This window comes from Aquarana catesbeiana, linkage group LG04 (assembly GCF_042186555.1).
Source record: "Aquarana catesbeiana isolate 2022-GZ linkage group LG04, ASM4218655v1, whole genome shotgun sequence".
Classification (NCBI taxonomy): Eukaryota; Metazoa; Chordata; class Amphibia; order Anura; family Ranidae; genus Aquarana; species Aquarana catesbeiana.
This window is the reverse complement of record NC_133327.1, coordinates 136,170,509-136,188,987: the sequence shown is the minus strand read 5'-3', so window position 1 is coordinate 136,188,987 and position 18,479 is coordinate 136,170,509. Positions and strand designations below refer to the sequence as shown.

The window sequence follows — 18,479 nt, the reverse complement described above, 5'->3', positions numbered from 1 at the left end:
TTTTTTTTTTTAAGGCTTCCCAGCCTAGAGGCGAGATCTAGGGATTTATTGACCCCAAATCTTGCTGTAAAGAGGACCTGTCACGCACTATTCCCATTACAAAGGATGTTTACATTCCTTGTAATAGGAAAAAAAATTGATCAAAAAAAGTGCAAAAAACTGTCAAAATAGAAAAATAAAAGTAAAATAAACAATAAAAAAAAGAAAAATTTAAAACACCCCCATCCCCGCGTGCTCGCATGCAGAAGCAAACACATACTTAGGTCGTGCCCACATATGTAAACAACGTTAAAACCACACATGTGAGGTATAGCCGCAAACGAGTGAGAGCAATAATTCTAGAATTCTAGACTCCCTCTGTAACTCTAAACAGGTAACCTGTAAAAGATTTTAAAGCGTCACCTATGGGGATTTTTAGATACTGAAGTTTGGCATCATTTCACGAGTGTACGCAATTTCAAAGCGTGTTAGGTATCTATTTACTCGGCGTAACATCATCTTTCACATTATGCAAAAACATTTGGCTAACTTTACCATTTTTTTTTTTTTAATACATGAAATCCCCCCCCCCCCCCCCCCAAAAACACGTTTGAAAAATGACTGCGAAAATACCGTGCGAGATAAAAAGTTGCAATGACCACCATTTTATTCCCTAGTATCACTGCTAAAAAAATATAGATTTTGTTTGGGGGTTCTGAGTAATTTTTTAGCAAAAAAAAAAAAAAAGATGCTTAGGAGTAGGAATGAAGTGTCAGAATGGGCCTGGGTAGCAAGTGGTTAAGGGGGTGTGTCCTATGCCTACATACTTTTTCTAATAAATGTCCCTCTTTCCCGACTTAAAAAGTTGGGAGTTATGCTTTAGTTATACTTTAAAGTGAACTCAGACACAATCTGCTTTTTTATGTTAACAGAAAAAAAGAGGACATGCTTATTTAATGAGCCAAGGCAAAGAACAAAAGCAGAACAAGTGTGTAAATATCAGCAAACTAGTGTGGCATTTAGGTCAGTAAAAAAAATTACAAAAACAAATAAATCTGCATTACTGGTCAATATTTTACACATGTACATGCAGACATGCACATAAATAACATCTCTCCTATAGTATGTAACATTGTGGGAGCTATAGGAATTTTTACATGCATATGCGCATATATGGTTGTAAGCGCACACACTATATAGAGACTATACTCATTTTTTTTTTTTTTAGGCATGAACTTTCTGCAGGAAGATTCAATGTTCATGCATCGGTATAACCCTTTCATGCCTAAGCCTATTTCTGACATTTGTTGCTTACAAGTCAAAATCTGTATTTTTTACTAGAAAATTACTTAGAACCCTCAAACATTATATATATATATATATATATATATATATATATATATATATACACATATACATATATATATATATTTATTTAGCAGAGACCTTAGAGAATAAAATGGTGATTGTTGCAATATTTTATGTCACACGGTATTTGCGCAGCGGTCTTTCAAATGCAATTTTTTGGGATAAAAGACACTTTCACGAATTAAAAAATAACCTAAACAGTAAAGGTAGCCCAATTTTTGTATAATGTGAAAGATGATGTTACGCCAAGTAAATAGATACCTAACATGTCATGCTTTGAAATTGCGCACACTCGTGGAATAGTGACAAACCACGGTACCTAAAAATCTCCATAGGCAATGCTTTAAAAAAATATAATGGTTACCAGGTAGAGTTACAGAGGAGGTCTTTTGCTAGAATTATTGCTCTCGCTCTAATGATCGCGGCGATACCTCTCATATGTGATTTGAACACCGTTTACATATGCGGGCATTACTTACGCATGTGGTTTCCCCAAATCCTTCCTTTGCACTTCAAAGTGTTCAGATCGCCAAAAACAGTGATTCTAAATACTGTCAATTTTTTAAAATCTGCGCCATTGGCAGTCGAGTAAACCAGAAGTGACGTTGTGACGTCGCTTCCATGTTTTTACATAGGAGACTGGAATGATGCCCTTTCCGGCTTTGTTCCAGTCTCAGCCTAGCCAGCGGAAGTGCCAGCTCGTAGTAGTAGTAGCAGCATCAGTTGTTATCCCTAAAGAGCCGACCACCCGCTCTAAAAAACGGTAACGGGGTGATGCCTGCAGCTGCAGGCATCACCCCGGTTTAACCCCTTCAAACCGAGGCCACATATGCATACCTCCCAACTTTTTGAGAAGGAAATGAGGGACACCTATCAGCACAAGTATGCAGGCATAGAACACACCCCCTGCCACGCCCCCTTAAAGGAGAATTGTACAAAAATCTAGATTGGTTACACTCACAAGTGCTTTTTTACCACTACTATTCCTTTATATATATTGGCTTTTGGAATTTACAAATGCAGCAAATTCGAAATCAGATGAAGGGTTTAGCACTGGAAAACATTTTTTGATAGATAAAAAGTGCATGTCATGGTTACGCAATAGAGCTTGTCGATCAGCATACCTGTCTCCATGTGTTCATCTCTAGAGACCAGCTGATCCTCACCTGACTGCTTTTGTAACCTCTCCTCTAAGCATGGCTCCACCCCAGGCCCTATCAGGGAACCCTATATTAACCTGTGCACTGCAAGCCAGCAGTGCTGATCAACCATTGTGTGTTAGCCTCTGTGTGTACTTGCTGTGTTTCCTACATCTAATTCCTGTTACCGACTTTGGCCTGTTCTTAACTATTCCTGTCTGCTCGTGACCCTGACCTTTGGCGTGTTCCCGACCATTCCTGTTTGCCTGTGACCCTGAACCTTGGTGTGTACTCTGTTGTCCTTGTCTGCTTGTTTGCTCCGACCTTGGCTTGTCCCTTACTTTCCTTGTTGTTCCAGCCTGCTGCCTCCTTCCTCTTCTTCTGTAGTCTACCGTGAGCGTGAGCTGTGAGACCCTGGGGGCCCGACCTGGAGCCAGACTGCAGCGCAGTCCATCCTTACCATTAAAGGCTCTGGTGAACACCTTCTGGCTCTTAGACTCCGCGCCCTGGGGAATCTATGCTCTAGCTCCCAGTGGGATCTGTGTCAGTGATCCAGTAGACCTGCTTTCTGGACCTCCCAGGGTTCAGTCCGCAGCAGTCAGTCGTAGGGTCCACTACCTTGTGGTGCACTCCTGATCCCAACAGTGTGCATCTGTCACCCAGCCTCTAGGTGACCTGACAGTTTGATCAGCCATGGACCTGGCTGATGTGCCACTACCCGCAGATGATCCATTGCAGGGCTTAGTTCCCAGACTTGAGACCCAGGAATCGCATCAGACCCAAGTGATGCGATTCCTTCAGGATTTGGCATCCCATTTTGAACAGGTTCAGGCCTCATTAGGACCCCGGTTCAACAACCTCAACCGCTATCTGCTGCTGCACCTATCACATCAGTCGCCGTCACACATTCATTACAACTGCCAGCTCCGACCCGTTTCTCTGGGGACTCCAAGGCTTGCAGGGGGTTCCTTAGCCAGTGCACGATTCTTTTTGAACTTCAGCCCCAAAACTTCCTGTCCGATCGGGCGAAAGTAGCCTATATTATATCCCTTCTGTCCAGCGAGGCGCTAGCTTGGGCTGCCCCTCTGTGGGAACTGAATGATCCAGTCCTTTCTACTCTGTCTGATTTCTTGAAACTTTTTCGGAATATCTTCGAGGAACCGGGTCGTGTCTCCTCAGCGGCTAGCGCTCTTTTACGTCTCCATCAAGAGTCCGCTTCTGTGGGACAGTATGCTCTTCAGTTCCGTATCCTCACAGCTGAATTGAGCTGGAATAATGAGGCCCTAGTTGCAACCTTTTTACATGGCCTCTCTGATAGAGTGAAGGATGAATTAGCAGGAAGATCCCTTCCTGCTGATCTGGACGGTGTCATCACCTTGTGTAACCAGATCGATATTCGCTTTCAGGAGAGGGCGCTGGAAAAAAGACGCCAGCACTCCCCGTTCCTTAGGCAGCTTGAGCTCCCAGTCCCTTCTCTTCGATCAGAGGAGCACCCCTCTGCCTGCTGAGGAACCTATGCAGCTGGGCTGGACCAAGTTGTCTCCTGAAGAACGCGCTAGGCGCAGAACTCTGGGCCTGTGCCTCTACTGTGGGGCCAAAGGTCATTTTTGTGACACTTGTTCTCTTCGTCCGGAAAAACGATCGGGGCTAATACATCTGGAAGGTGGAGTATTAGACCCTGAAGTATCACCTTCACCTTCTCGTCTTCTTCTTTCTGTGTTCCTTCATGTCGGCGCTTCCTCTCGTTCGGTCTCGGCACATCTGGATTCCGGAGCCGCTGGCAATTTTCATGGACTGGGGAACTGCGTCTTCCATAAGACTTACCCTTTTGCCCCTTACAACGCCATTGGTGGTCTTGGCGATTGATGGCACTGTTCTCCCAGGGGGCCCTATCCGCTTCCAGACCCTCCCTGTTAAGATGTCGGTAGGGACACTCCACTAGGAGTGGATATCCTTCCTTGTCTTACCTAAGGCTTCCTCTCCTATCATATTAGGTCTTCCTTGGTTACGGCTCCATTCTCCACATGTTGACTGGACTGCTGGACAGATCTTGACATTGGGGTCCTCCTGTTCCTCCTCCTGCCTACTCAAGGTTACCCCAAAAGAGAATCCTCCTGTTGCCACCATCCCAGTATCTTCTGCTCTTCCCGCTGCGTATAGCGATTTCTGGAATGTGTCCTGCAATAGTCGGGCTGAGTCACTCTCTGGGTCGTGTGGCACTCTGGATGAGGAGCCTACCTGTGAACCTGAGCCGATCAGTCACTCCAGTTTGCATGGCCATTTCCCTTTGCCTGTCCCTGGACCCCCTTGGACACACACCCAGGTTGACTCGTCCACCAGTTCCACAGTCGCTATGCCCTGCGATGCAATTCTGGTGGTCGCTGCACCTGCCAATGCTGTTCAGTCAGCCTCTGCACCAGTCCAGCCTATGCCCAGTGAGCTTCCTGCTTCTTGTTCAGGACCTTCTGTAACCTGGCCTCACCCTACTGCTACTACGCCCGTTCAAACCTGTTTAAGAGGCTCAATCCATCCTTTGGATAGACTGCCTCATTCGGCCAGGTGGGGTTTTCAATCTTTTGTTCAGGGCTCTCTGCATTCTGTTTGTGTTCCGGCTATCCAGCTTAACTCTTGTGACACGTCCCCTTTTAACCAACCTGACCTCAGGGATCCACTGACCTCTACCCAGTCTGATGGTCCTGTGTTGGATGTCCAGCACATCTTTAAGGGTCTGGGGGACCCTGCTCAGACTTCTGATGGTCTTCTCATGCCCTTACCCATTTCTAAAAAGCCTTTAGTCCTCAATAAGTCCTTTCGTCCTCTCCTTACCTTGGTTCCGGCCTCTGAGGATAATCTAAAGTACGAGGTTAGTCAAGTTTTGGATTTCCGGCTCCGTAAAGGCATTCTTCAGTACCTCGTACATTGGAAAGGGTTTGGTCCTGAGGAGAGGTCTTGGATCACTGCATCTGAGGTCTTTGCTCCTCGTCTATTGAGGAGGTTCCATCTGGAGTTTCCCTTTAAGCCTGGGCACAGGCGGGGGATGGGGAGGCCTTAGGAGGGGGGTACTATCATGGTTATGCAATAGAGTTTGTCGATCATACCATCTCTAGAGACCAGCTGACCCTCACCTGACTGCTTTTGTAACCTCTCCTCTAAGCATGGCCCCACCCCAGGCCCTATCAGGGAACCGTATATTAACCTGTGCACTGCAAGCCAGCAGTGCTGATCAACCATTGTGTGTTAGCCTCTGTGTGTACTTGCTGTGTTTCCTACATCTGATTCCTGTTACCGACTTTGGCCTGTTCTTAACTATTCCTGTCTGCTCCTGACCCTGACCTTTGGCGTGTTCCTGACCATCCCTGTTTGCCTGTGACCCTAAACCTTGGCGTGTACTCTGTTGTCCTTGTCTGCTTGTGGCCCCGACCTTGGCTTGTCCCTTACTTTCCTTGTTGTTCCAGCCTGCTGCCTCCTTCCTCTTCTCCTGTAGTCTACCGCGAGCGTGAGCTGTGAGACCCTGGGGGCCGCGACCTGGAGCCAGACTGCAGCGCAGTCCATCCTTACCATTAAAGGCTCTGGTGAACACCTTCTGGCTCTTAGACTCCGCGCCCTGGGGAATCTATGCTCTAGCTCCCAGTGGGATCTGTGTCAGTGATCCAGTAGACCTGCTTCCTGGACCTCCCAGGGTTCAGTCCGCAGCAGTCAGCCGTAGGGTCCACTACCTTGCGGTGCACTCCTGATCCCAATGGTGTGCATCTGTCACCCAGTCTCTAGGTGACCTGACAGTGCATTTTATATACATCTATATAAATCAGACCAAAATGAGGGACAAATGAAGAGGAATGAAGGACAGAGGGACATTGCTCCAAATCAGGGACAGTTGGGAGCTATGCATATGTGTGTACGGTCGGCGCTAAGGGGATAATGTACAAGGAGCCTTTATAAGCTATAGATTAAAAGCATACCTCCCAACTTTCTGAAATGGGAATGAGGGACACCTATTAGCAAAAGTATGTAGGCATAGGACACACACCCTGCCACGCCTACTTAAAGGAGAATTGTATAAATAAAAAATGATTGGTTAAACCCACAAGTGCTTTTTACCACTACTATTCCTTTATATTGGCTTTTGGTATTTACAAATGCAGCAATTAAGAAATTGGATGAAAGGTTTAGCACTGGGAAACACTTTTTGAAAAATGAATAGTGCATTTTATATACAACTATATAGATCAGACCAAAATGAGGGACAAATGAGGAAGAATGAGGGACAGAGGGACATTTTTCCAAATCAGGGACAGTTGGGAGCTATGTAACAGGCTACAGTTATACAGTTATGTGCACATTTATTTTGGTGACTGTGTTTGTCTATGCATATGAGCATTATGGGCATTGTTTGTTTGTTCGGACGTTCCTTAGTACAAGTATGGGGTGTGGTTGTGCAAACAGCACAAAGGAATGTGGTAATACTATTCTAATATAATTGGGAGTGGTTGTAATCTCTCCAGGTGCACTGTCACTTTAATCTGGCATTCCCCGGTACAAAGCATCTGAACACAAATACCTGGAGACCTTTGGTACCATACAGTGACGGCGGTGTATGTGTAAGGGGACACAGGGTGACACACGCACTCACAAGGACTCTACGTGACAATACTGGGAGGAACTACTAGTGGCTGCCGCTGACCTGAATCCACTGAGCAAGGTACTGTTGGGGGATACTAAGGACTATGATGACATCACTGCGGTCATTGAATCTCTGTGATTTGGGATCTTGAACTCTAGAACTAAACTGGGGATCTGTGATTATCAGTCGTTTACAGTGTGAACAGCTAATCACATGGTAACAAAGAGATCATAGAGAGCTGTGATTTTACAATGGCAGGTGAAAAGGACGTCAATGCATTACAGTATCACATGAAAAATCATTATTAATAATGACAGTGTCCTGTTTATATGTTATAATTAGTAGTAGAGTATTGTACTGTGTTCACTATTGTTTAATGCAGAAAGTTTGAAGTTTAAGTGATGCCCCTTTTTGTCTTAAATCCAAAATAAAAAAATGTAATATACAGTACTGCCGCTTGTGGTTGCTGCATTAGTTTTCCCCTTTGTTTTCACCTGGTGATCTGGCCAGTAACACACCTCCTGTATTAGTGTACCCCTACTCTGGATGAAGGAACACAGGGGCACCTTCCGGCGGCAGCATTGTCAATAGGGTTGCCACCTGTCCGAGATTCCCCCGGACAGTCCGGGTTTGAATCATGTGCCCGGGTTTAAACCCAGATACATTAGTCAGACAGAATTGTGGCTCGGAACACGGCGCGACAGGAGGGTGAGGGGGCACTATGTGTGCCACTTTACTATTCTCTTTGGAATGCCCAAAGGTGTCCCAGGTCTGTTACAGTCCTTGAGTGTATACTAAAATAAAAACAATTTACTGCGCGTCACTAAAGTGTTCGGGTTTGGCTTGAATAAAAAGTGGCAACCCTATTTGTCAGTGGGGGGGGGGGGGGGTGTTAGATGCATTAGCAGATTTGGATACACTAAAATTGAAGTTGAACTCCAGATAACACGTTATAAGCAGTAACAACATGATAAATGGTTGCTTTGGGTTTAAATATTGCTTTAAAGATGCAAGTTTTGGGGATTCCCTAGATCCCTTCGCCAGGATTTATTTATTTTTGTAGATGGTTCCGAAACCCACATAGTTACAAGGAGGAGAAATTAAAAATTATTTTAACCACTTGCCGACCGCCGCACGACGATCTACGTCCAAACTTTGAACGGGGATATCGTTGTTACGGCAGCAGTTAGCTGCCATAACCCCGGTATCCCCGTTTTCGTGCGGCGGTCGGCTTTCAGATAAAAGTGGTCCCTGTGGCGGTTTCGCTGCGAGATCACTTTTATCGGTGGCGGGAGAGGGGCCCCCCCTCCCGCCGCGATCCGGTGCCCTCTGCCGCTTACCGGAGCCGTCGGTAGCGGCGGAGGCGATCGCATCCGTCTCCGTCCTGTGCCTGGAGACGAGTGGGCACCATCTTAGCCTCACATCTTAGCCTCACACTGCTGGGCGGAAGCGACGTCAAAACGTCACTTCTGTCCACGCCTCTTAAAGGCACATTTTTTCAAATGTCATTTTTTTAAATGACTTTTTTTTTTTTTTATTGCATTTTAGTGTAAATATGAGATCTGAGGTCTTTTTGACCCCCGATCTCATATTTAAGAGGACCTGTCATGCTTTTTTCTATTACAAGGGATGTTTACATTCCTTGTAATAGAAATAAAAGTGACACAATTTTTTTTTTTAAACAGTGTAAAAATAAATAAAATAATGTAAAATAAATAATAAAAATGAAAAAAAATTTTTTTAAAAACCCCCCGTCCCGACGAGCTCGCGCGCAGAAGCGAACGCATACGTGAGTAGTGCCCGCATATGAAAACGGTGGTCAAGCCACAAATGTGAGGTATCGCCGCGACCGGTAGAGCGAGAGCAATAATTCTAGCCCTAGACCTTCTCTGTACCTCAAAATATGCAACCTGTAGAATTTTTTAAACATCGCCTATGGAGATTTTTGAGGGTAAAAGTTTGACGCCATTCCATGAGCGGGCGAAATTTTCAAGCGTGACATGTTGGGTATCAATTTACTTGGCGTAACATTATATTTCACAATATAAAAAATAATTGGGCTAACTTTACTGTTGTCTTATTTTTTTATTCAAAAAAGTGAATTTTTTCCAAAAAAAGTGCGCTTTTAAGACCGCTGCGCAAATACGGTGCAAAAAAGTATTGCAACAACCGCCATTTTATTCTCTAGGGTGTTAGAAGAAAAACCATATATAATGTTTGGGGGTTCTAAGTAATTTTCTAGCAAAAAAACCTGTTTTAAACATGTAAACACCTAAAATCCAAAACGAGGCTGGTCCTTAAGTGGTTAAAAATTCAACAAGTTTTTTTTTTTTTTTTGACACACAGGAGTGGTAAAGGCTGTTGTAAAGCATTAGGCTATAGTGTTTGTCTCATAATGTGACACTACTCGGAGGAGCATTACACTGAGTAACTGGGCTGTATATTTCCACAAAGCAGCTTGATACGTCTGTAGAAATGTATAATCCGAGTGGATCCCGCTATGATAGTTTTACATAATAGATCACTGCTGTGAAAGGATCAATGCAAATGAGAGATTTTATTTCCATTTTAACTTTGTCAAATGCATAGCGAAGGCAAAATTACAGGGGTTTTAAGGGGGGTCATGGCCTTTTAATGGCACCTAAGGGTTATGAAAGCTCCTTTCAACTTGTTATTCTGCCAAAAATGATCTCTGACGAAACTTGGTATCATTTATTTAAAAAAAAAATGTAAAGAACACTATAAGGGGAAAAAAAAACACAAAAAACGAAACCACTTTAATTACACCCAAAAAACACACTATCCAGATAAGAATAAGATAAGAGTAGATATTTTTGGGGGTTTTTTCAAGCAAACTTTGCCTAAGCAGCTCAATGAGCAAAACTGACAGTTTCCACTTGTAATGTGATTGAATATCCATAAATGAAGCACTTCCTGCCAGCTTTTCAGAAATGTGAAATGACGGATGGCATGATCACAAACATAGTTCAAATCATGAAGTCTCACCAGCACACCATAATAATGGTATAGATGTGTTTGGTATAATTGTTTGGTGCCTGAGGAAGGGGTCCTTAGCAGCTCTGAAACGTTACATTGTTTGGTGGTGATAAATGCCCTGATATTTATATTATTATGGTGTGCTGATGAGACTCCATGCTTTGTAATGCGATTGAATACTGCTGTGATTTGTGGCAAGGGATTTAGTTTTGTGAATGGGCTTTCTTTGGGACATAATACTATGGCCTTGTTGTGTGCCTTAATAGTGTGACTGGGCATCATAAGTGTGAAAGGGCCCATATGCATACACTGGCAGTCCAAAGATTCAGCTTATGAGCAATAATTCTAAAGAACAATTTATACATAACAAAGGCAGGCCATAGATGATGCAATTTTTCAACCCGTGGTTGCAGGAAAGGAAATCACTAGATTTCACCAACAACACAGTTCTGGCGGGGGAGAACTCAATGATTTTTGCTAGCAGCTATAGCCAATAGCAATAATAGCATGCTAGAAATCCGACATGCTGGTTGTACCCAAGTCGATCAATTAATCAACTTGGGTACAATCAGCCTGCCCATACATGGATTTAATCTCGGCAGGTCCCTGCTGAACCGGTCGGAATTAGAAACTATCCATGGCTGGCTTAAGGACGCTCATGCACCTTGTACATACATTGTGCAAGCACATCTGGACACATGGCATTTGCCTCGGAAAAACCTACTTATATTGATTGGTCAGCTATCTCTCTCTCTCTCTATAGCTATATCTATATCTATACAGTATATATCTATATATATTACACTATAATTTAATATTAGAATATACACTCACTGGTCACTTTATTAGGTACTGCTTGGTAACACAAATTGCTAATCAGCCAATCACATGGCGGCAACTCAATGCATTTAGGCATCTAGGCGTGGTGAAGACAACTTGCTGAAGTTCAAACTGGGCATCAGAATGGGGAAGAAAGGGCATTTAAGTGACTTTGAATGGGCTGGTCTGAGTATTTGCAAAAACATGTGATCTACTGGGATTCTTGATGCACAACCATCTCTAGGATTTACAGAGGTTCGAAAAATAGAAAATATCCAATGGACACATTGTATATTTCGTGTAGATGAAAATGCCTTGATGATGTCAGAGGAGAATGGGCAGACTGGTTGGAGATGATAGAAAGGCGACAGTAACTCAAATAATCACTCGTTACAACCAAGATATGAAGAATACCATCTCTGAGCGCACAACACATTGAACCTTGAAGCAGATGGACTACAGCAGCAGAAGACCACACCGGGTGCCACTCCTGTCAGCTAAGAACAGGAAACTGAGGTTACAATTCACATAGGCTCACCAAAATTGGACAATAGAAGATTGAAAAAATGTTGCCTGGTCTGATGAGTCTTGATTTCAGCTGTGACATTCAGATAGTAGGGTCAGAATTTGGCGTCAACATAAAAGCATGGATTCATCCTGCCTTGTATCAACAGTTCAGGCTGGTGGTGTAATTGTGTGGGGGATATTTTCTTGCCACACTTTGGTCCCCTTAGTACCAATTGAGCATCATTTAAACGTCACGGCCTACCTGAGTATTGTTGCTGACCATGTCCATCCCTTTATGACTACAATGTACACATTTTCTCATGGCTACTTCCAGCAGGATAATGCACCATGTCACAAAGCCCAAATCATCTCACCACTGGTTTCTTGAACATGACAATGAGGTCACTGTACTCCAATGGCCTCTGCAGTCCCCAGATCTCAATCCAATAGAGCACCTTTGGGATTTGGTAGACCAGGTGATCCGCATCATGGATGTGCAGCCGACAAATCTGCAGTAACTGCGTGATGCTATCTTATCAATATGGACCAAAATCTGAGGAATGTTTCCAACACGTTGTTGAATCTATGCAACAAAGAATTAAAGCAGTTCTGAAGGCAAAAGGGGGTCCAACCCTGTACTAGGTGTACCTAATAAAGTGGCTGGTGAGTGTATATATTTTTATGAAATACTCTTTTAGACTGGCTTATTATTTCTCTATACAGCAAATGTGTTTAGGTTAAACACTGTAACCTAGTTTGCCTGAGCCTATTTAGAATACATTCACAGTGCATGACTCATACATTATGAGCCTCTACATTAGTCACAAGAGAAAACACTCCCATGACCCAGTCTATGACTACTTCACACCACTACCTCTCTGTTATTAATGCAAGTAGATATTTTTTTACTTTGGGTGTGGAGTCTTTAACGTCAATGTAAACACTCCAATGCTGGCCATATACATAGCAATTCTAAGACGCATCCAATCAACAAGACATCTTACCACCAGCTTGAATCGTTTCATGGGCTTAATAGGGCCTACCACCACTGTTGGTGGTAGGTTGCACTGAAATTGCTGAAAGAACCTTATGCTCGATTGGTACAAATAAGACTGCCTATTTTGTATGTGTGGTTCCTCCGCTAAGGAGCCATATCATTTGTACACAGATATGTCATAGACTAGCTTGCAATGTGTAAAGCACATAGTACATACCTAGAAGTAGCCAGGCCATGATTTATGTTGGTATACTGATACTTTCCAACTGCAGAGAGAACGATTTATCTACCTACTGCTATTCTTTTCAACTCTTATGCTGCGTACACACGATCGGATTTTCCGACGGGAAATGTTCGATGTGAGCTTGTTGTCGGAAAGTCCGACCGTGTGTATACGGCGTTACTGTGTGGCAGAATTGATCAATCAGACTTTGGTGTTCCTATTCATTCTTTATTCAATTATTTAACTATGGATTCAAGAAACATACCTTTAGACTTGGTTCACACTGGAACCCGCTGCGGTTCGCACAGGAGCGCTGTGCGTCCCTATTCCCTGTTTCAGGGATGAATCAGGGCTGATTCTATGCCTGAATTCGGCCCTGGAACCGAGCCAAAGACGCACTGTGCAGTGCGCTCCGCAGCCGCAACGGAGATATGTGAACTGGCTTCATAGGGAGCCAGTCACATTCTCCTGCTATGCAAATTAGATGCGGGGAAAACTCTCATCTAATTTGCATAGGTGTGAACCCGGCCTCAATGTTACATTTTTTTCGGGTGACAGTATTTCAATTTCATATTGTAAGCTGACAACAAGAAAGAGTTCTATGAAAGGCTGTAAATGATTTGCTTTGTAAAAACACATTGTGATCAAATCAGTTAATGTGCAGATTGATTTGATACTAACGGTGGGTGCAGACATTTCAAATAATTACTGTCAGTTGGGACAATCTGGAGGGTGTAATGAAATATACTTCCTTACTTCACCCTCTAATTCAGTCTTTCTCAAGATTTTAAACATGGAGGAACCTTTGAAACAACCATCAGGCATCAGAAAAGTCTTGCTAATTAATTAGTATAATTACAGCTCAGGGTACATTAGCATGAACAGTAAGTTGAGATATAAGAATAAATAAAAGAATAAGGAACGTGGTAAGCTAAGCTTATTTGAGATGCTCTATATGAAAGAATTGTTTTCAGTAATAATGAAATCAAACAAATAATTAATAATGTCCCGAAAAGAAATGCAGACAATAAAAAGTGTAGTAGTCCCTCACATGGTTGTCAGTGGAGACAAGCCCCCTTACATTGATGTCCTGTGTAACAATGTCTGCTTACACTGGTGGTCAATGAAATGCTCCCTTACATTAGTGGTAAGTGTAGTGCCTGTTTACATTGGTGGTCAGCAGAAGGACTCCCTTATATTGATGGTCAATGAGAAAATAACCTCCTTATGCCTGGTATATACGATGAGATTATCAGATGAATGATCATGAATGACCCAGCTGAGCCGGGTGCCAGTCCAGGCATGTTTCTTAATTAGTGGAAAGAATGTCCCTTACATGGGTGGTCAATGGGAAAAATGCTCATTGCATTGGTGGACAGTGGTCATTATGTCCCCCTTACAAATAAAGTAGCTAAAATGATGATTGGTGCCAGTGGTCAGAAATTGGTTATTGCTCAAGGAACTCTTAGCAACATTTGGAGGAACCCTGGCTGAGAAAGGCTGCTTTAATGCCTGAACTAGATATCTTTACTTATATGACTCGTCCTTTAAAGAAAAGGAGCCAAGACAATTTCACAGGATAAATGTGTAATTGAAGATACACTTGTGCTCCAATCCCAATAGCATCTACATGTATATAATCCATCAGGTGCTAAAGGGGTGTGACCACATGACATGTTAACACTGAACACTTTTTACTGTATAAAGATGTAGACACATCCTATTGGTCAAGGCGACACTTCCAACTGCCAAGTCCTCCCTTAAAGCTCAAGAGGCAGGAGAACTCATGAGGGCAGTGAGATCGACTTCTGTCATATGGGAATGTTGGAAAACTTTGATGATTAGCAAATGCAGCTGCTGATCAATGTATTCTGACTAGGGATGAGCCGAACACCCCCCTGTTCGGTTCGCCCCAGAACTTGCAAACAGGCAAAAAATTTGTTTGAACACGCAAACACCGTTAAAGTCTATGGGACACAAACATGAATAATCAAAAGTGCTAATTTTAAAGGCTTATATGCAAGTTATTGTCATAAAAAGTGTTTGGGGACCTGGGTCCTGCCCCAGGGGACATGGATCAATGCAAATAAAAGTTTTAAAAACGGCAGTTTTTTTGGGAGCAGTGATTTTAATAATGCTTAAAGTGAAACAATAAAAGTGTAATATCCCTTTAAATTTCATACCTGGGGGGTGTCTATAGTATGCTTATAAAGGGGCGCATGTTTCCCGTGTTTAGAACAGTCTGACAGCAAAATGACATCTCAAAGGAAAAAAAGTAATTTAAAACTACTCGCGGCTATTAATGAATTGCCGGTCCGACAATACACATAAAAGTTCATTGATAAAAACGGCATGGGAATTCCCCACAGGGGAACCCCTAACCATAATTTAAAAAAAAATGACGTGGGGGGTCCCCCTAAATTCCATACCAGGCCCTTCAGATCTGGTATGGATATTAAGGGGAACCCCGGCCAAAATAAATTTTAAAAAAATGTCGTGGGGTTCCCCTCAAAATCTATACCAGACCCTTCAGGTCTGGTATGAATTTTAAGGGGAAGCTCGCACCAAAATAAAAAAAAATGGCGTGGGGTCCCCCTAAAAATCCATACCAGACCCTTATCCGAGCATGCAACCTGGCAGGCCACAGGAAAAGAGGGGGGGCGAGAGAGCGCCCCCACTGAACCGTACCAGGCCACATGCCCTCAACATTGGGAGAGTGCTTTGGGGTAGCCCCCCAAAACACTTTGTCCCCATGTTGATGAGGACAAGGGCCTCATCCCCACAATCCTGGCCAGTGGTTGTGGGGGTCTGCGGGCGGGGGGCTTATCGGAATCTGGAAGCCCCCTTTAACAAGGGGACCCCCAAATCCCGGCCCCCCCCTGTGTGAAATGGTAAGGGGGTACTTGTACCCCTACCATTTCACTAAAAAAGTGTCAAAAATGTTAAAAATGACAAGAGACAGTTTTTAACAATTCCTTTATTTAAATGCTTCTTCTTTCTTCTATCTTCTATCTTCCTTCGGTTTCTTCCTCCATCTTCTTCTTCTTCTGGTTCTTCTGGTTCTTCCTCCGGTGTTCTCGTCCGGCATCTTCCTCCGCGGCATCTTCTTCCCTTCTTCTCCTCGGGCCGCTCCGCATCCATGATGGCATCCCGCTGTGTGACGCTTCTCTCATCTTCTTCTCTTCATCTTCTTGTCTTCATCTTCTTTTCGGGCCGCTCCGCGTCCATGATGGCATGGAGGGAGGCTCCCACTGTGTGACACTTCTCTTCTTCTGACGGTTCTTAAATAACGGGGGGCAGGGCCACCCGGTGACCCCGTCCCCCTCTGACACACGGTGACTTGACGGGACTTCCCTGTGGCGTCACGGGGAATGCCACAGGGAAGTCCTGTCAAGTCCCTGTGCGTCAGAGGGGGGCGCCCCCCCGTTATTTAAGAGCTGTCAGAAGAGGAGAAGCGTCACACAGCGGGAGCCTCCCTCCATGCCATCATGGATGCGGAGCGGCCCGAAAAGAAGATGAAGAGAATAAGATGAAGAGAGAAGCGTCACACAGCGGGAGCCTCCCTCCATGCCATCATGGATGCGGAGCGGCCCGGAGAAGAAGGGAAGAAGTCGCTGACGCCGCGGAGCAAGATTCCAATAAGCCCCCCGCCCGCAGACCCCCACAACCACTGGCCAGGGTTGTGGGGATGAGGCCCTTGTCCTCATCAACATGGGGACAAGGTGTTTTGGGGGGCTACCCCAAAGCACCCTCCCAATGTTGAGGGCATGTGGCCTGGTACGGTTCAGGAGGGGGGGTGCTCTCTCGTCCCCCCCTTTTTTCCTGCGGCCTGCCAGGTTGCATGCTCGGATAAGGGTCTGGTATGGATTTTTAGGGGGACCCCACGCCGTTTTTTTTTTTTAATTTTGGCACGGGGTTCCCCTTAAAATCCATACCAGACCTGAAGTGTCTGGTATAGATTTTGGGGGGGACCCCACACCATTTTTTTTTTTAAATTTTGGCCTGGGTTCCCCTTAATATTCATACCAGATCTGAAGGGCCTGGTATGGAATTTAGGGGGACCCGCCACGTCATTTTTTTTTTTTTTTTATTTTGGTTCGGGGGAATTCCCATGCCATTTTTATCAATGATCTTTTATGTGTATTGTCGGACCAGCAATTCATTAATAGCCACGAGTAGTTTTAAATGACTTTTTTTCCTTTGAAACGTCATTTTGCTGTCAGACTGTTCTAAACACGGGAAACATGCGCCTCTTTACAGGCATACTATAGACACCCCCCCAGGTACGAAATTTAAAGGGATATTACACTTTTATTGTTTCACTTTAAGCATTATTAAAATCACTGCTCCCGAAAAAATGGCCGTTTTTAAAACTTTTTTTTACATTGATCCATGTCCCCTGGGGCAGGACTCAGGTCCCCAAACACTTTTTATGATAATACCATGAATATAAGCCTTTAAAATTAGCATTTTTGATTTCTCCCATAGACTTTTAAAGGGTGTTCAGCGGCATTCGAATTTGCCACCAACACCCCAAATTGTTCGCTGTTCGGCGAACTTGCGAACAGCCGATGTTCGAGTCGAACATGAATTCGACTCGAACTCGAAGCTCATCCCTGATTCTGACAGTGAAGAGTCCCGCTGTCAGAACTCAGTGTCCCAGCTGGGGGATTCCTCCATCCTCCTTGCTTGTGTTGATTGAGGAATGGTATTTTTTTTTTTTTTTTTTTCAGCCCACTAGCTGAACAAAAAAAAAACACCCATCTATGGATAGCTTTAGGCTGGGTTCACACTGCCGTGCGGAGAGGTTCACATCAGGATTCCGATGCGTCACTGTTCAGCGTTTCATGTCCGATTTTAGCTCGAATCGTTGTCTGAATTGGGACCTGAAATGGACCAGAAGATGCACAGAACTCCTGTGCAATTCGCTCCACAGCTGTCCTGGAGCTGTGTGAATCAGCTCCATTGAGAGCCAGTCACAATCTCCTGACCTGCGAATTGGATGTGGTGAAACCCGCATTCAATTTTCATAAGTGTGAACCCAGCCTTAGGAAGAGGTGTTTGGAATCAAGACTGAGGAGTAAGTTAATTAATGCACAATGCATTATTTAAATTCAATTTTTGCCTGGAGTTAGGCTTTAAACTTTTCAAAGTCATTTTTATTTTTTGTGTTAAGGTGTAAGAACCCTCCTTTAGCATGAAAACTATGACTTAAGTGTGAAAGAATAGTGATAGATTCATTCACAGGTCTTGTAATGTGGTGTCTGTTTACATGCCATGAATGTCAGAGCCCTGTGCATTGTACCTCTGGTTACATCAGTAATGGGACTAGATCTGCTTTGCTCGGTTTGTGTAAGAGACCAAAGGTCTCACTCTTGAACAGAAAAAAGTGTGACTATATCCAGTCATTAAATAGAAGATAAGCAGTGATTTGAAATAGGAAGCAAATGTTATCCAGAGCAGCTGACCGGCTTGTTGTTGATCTGGGGATTAACTAATGAATTAACAAATTAATTAATATTTGCTTTGCTAACACAGAACCGCCTCTCAGCCAATCAGGAGACCCGGATGTAATACCGGGCACCTGATTGGCTGAAGGTAGAGGCGATCTCATTGGCCGCCTAGCAAAACAGGAAGACACGCACGGAGGACACAGCATCCATCACTGCGCTACACGTCCCAGAGCTTGTCTAACCCGCAACCAGGATGGGGTAAGTGCCGGGCAGACAGCGGGCGGGGGGGCACAGTGGCTGCATATTATGGGCACAAAGGCTACAATTGATGGAGCACAGTTGACTGCATTTGAGGGGCACAGTGGCTGCATATGAT

At 44.1% G+C, this 18,479-nt stretch overlaps 1 protein-coding gene across 5 annotated transcripts in view; it reads left to right on the top strand.

The window, feature by feature from the left end:
• The first annotated feature begins 6,977 nt into the window (after positions 1-6,977).
• The window catches only part of NGEF (neuronal guanine nucleotide exchange factor), a 246,581-nt gene continuing 235,079 nt past the window's right edge, over positions 6,978-18,479 (top strand). For 4 of the 5 annotated variants that reach the window (XM_073625707.1, XM_073625708.1, XM_073625709.1 and 1 more), the window contains exon 1: positions 6,978-7,185. The gene's annotated coding sequence lies outside the window, so the exon portion shown is untranslated. Of the gene's footprint in view, positions 7,186-18,081; positions 18,362-18,479 lie in introns of those variants that run through there. The other variant, XM_073625710.1, reaches the window with a different exon arrangement.